A 2,500-nucleotide genomic window follows, 5' to 3' on the forward strand; every position below is an offset into this window, starting at 1 on the left:
ATTAATTGTATAAAGTCTATGAAGTAATAAATTTTCATATAAGTATTAATTGTATAAAGTCTATGAAGTAATAAATTTTCATATAAGTATTAATTGTATAAAGTCTATGAAGTAATAAATTTTCATATAAGTATTAATTGTATAAAGTCTATGAAGTAATAAATTTTCATATAAGTACTAAATGTATAAAGTCTATGAAGTAATAAATTTTCATATAAGTAGTAAATATATAAAGTCTATGAAGTAATAAATTTTCATATAAGTATTAATTGCATAAAGTCTATGAAGTAATAAATTTTCATATAAGTACTAAATGTATAAAGTCTATGAAGTAATAAATTTTCATATAAGTAGTAAATATATAAAGTCTATGAAGTAATAAATTTTCATATAAGTATTAATTGTATAAAGTCTATGAAGTAATAAATTTTCATATAAGTATTAATTGTATAAAGTCTATGAAGTAATAAATTTTCATATAAGTATTAATTGTATAAAGTCTATGAAGTAATAAATTTTCATATAAATATTAATTGTATAAAGTCTATGAAGTAATAAATTTTCATATAAGTACTAAATGTATAAAATCTATGAAGTAATAAATTTTCATATAAGTAGTAAATATATAAAGTCTATGAAGTAATAAATTTTCATATAAGTATTAAATGTATAAAGTCTATGAAGTAAAATATAAAGTCTATGAAGTAATAAATTTTTATATAAGTATAAAAAATATAAAGTCTATGAAGTAATGAATTTTCATATAAGTATTAATTGTATAAAGTCTATGAAGTAATAAATTTTCATATAAGTATTAAATGTATAAAGTCTATGAAGTAATAAATTTTCATATAAGTATTAATTGTATAAAGTCTATGAAGTAATAAATTTTCATATAAGTATTAATTGTATAAAGTCTATGAAGTAATAAATTTTCATATAAGTATTAATTGTATAAAGTCTATGAAGTAATAAATTTTCATATAAGTACTAAATGTATAAAGTCTATGAAGTAATAAATTTTCATATAAGTAGTAAATATATAAAGTCTATGAAGTAATAAATTTTCATATAAGTATTAATTGTATAAAGTCTATGAAGTAATAAATTTTCATATAAGTATTAATTGTATAAAGTCTATGAAGTAATAAATTTTCATATAAGTATTAATTGTATAAAGTCTATGAAGTAATAAATTTTCATATAAGTACTAAATGTATAAAGTCTATGAAGTAATAAATTTTCATATAAGTAGTAAATATATAAAGTCTATGAAGTAATAAATTTTCATATAAGTATTAAATGTATAAAGTCTATGAAGTAAAATATAAAGTCTATGAAGTAATAAATTTTTATATAAGTATAAAAAATATAAAGTCTATGAAGTAATGAATTTTCATATAAGTATTAAATGTATAAAGTCTATGAAGTAATAAATTTTCATATAAGTATTAATTGTATAAAGTCTATGAAGTAATAAATTTTCATATAAGTATTAATTGTATAAAGTCTATGAAGTAATAAATTTTCATATAAGTATTAATTGTATAAAGTCTATGAAGTAATAAATTTTCATATAAGTAGTAAATATATAAAATCTATGAAGTAATAAATTTTCATATAAGTATTAAATGTATAAAGTCTATGAAGTAAAATATAAAGTCTATGAAGTAATAAATTTTTATATAAGTATAAAAAATATAAAGTCTATGAAGTAATGAATTTTCATATAAGTATTAAATGTATAAAGTCTATGAAGTAATAAATTTTCATATAAGTATTAATTGTATAAAGTCTATGAAGTAATAAATTTTCATATAAGTATTAATTGTATAAAGTCTATGAAGTAATAAATTTTCATATAAGTATTAATTGTATAAAGTCTATGAAGTAATAAATTTTCATATAAGTATTAATTGTATAAAGTCTATGAAGTAATAAATTTTCATATAAGTAGTAAATATATAAAGTCTATGAAGTAATAAATTTTCATATGAGTATTAAATGTATAAAGTCTATGAAGTAAAATATAAAGTCTATGAAGTAATAAATTTTTATATAAGTATAAAAAATATAAAGTCTATGAAGTAATGAATTTTCATATAAGTATTAAATGTATAAAGTCTATGAAGTAATAAATTTTCATATAAGTATTAAATGTATAAAGTCTATGAAGTAATAAATTTTCATATAAGTATTAAATATGAAGTCATACAAGTTAAAAATTTAAAAAAAAAATCGATTGTAAAAATACTTTTGATGTTATTAGTTGTATTATGACCATGACGATATTTGAAAATGATATAAATTACCCACGTATATATGAGTTTTTAAATTTTAAATAGGTTAAAAGAATTTTTCCATATATTTTCGGGTTGGTAACGTCAACATGGGAGAGAACATTTATAACAAATTTGCACAAATCTGCTCAAATTGACATATACTGAAATAGTACTTATATGAAAATTTATTACTTCATAGACTTTATACATTTAGTACT

The sequence above is a fragment of the Bactrocera oleae genome, unplaced genomic scaffold (assembly GCF_042242935.1).
Source record: "Bactrocera oleae isolate idBacOlea1 unplaced genomic scaffold, idBacOlea1 ctg00000010.1, whole genome shotgun sequence".
Lineage (NCBI taxonomy): Eukaryota > Metazoa > Arthropoda > Insecta > Diptera > Tephritidae > Bactrocera > Bactrocera oleae.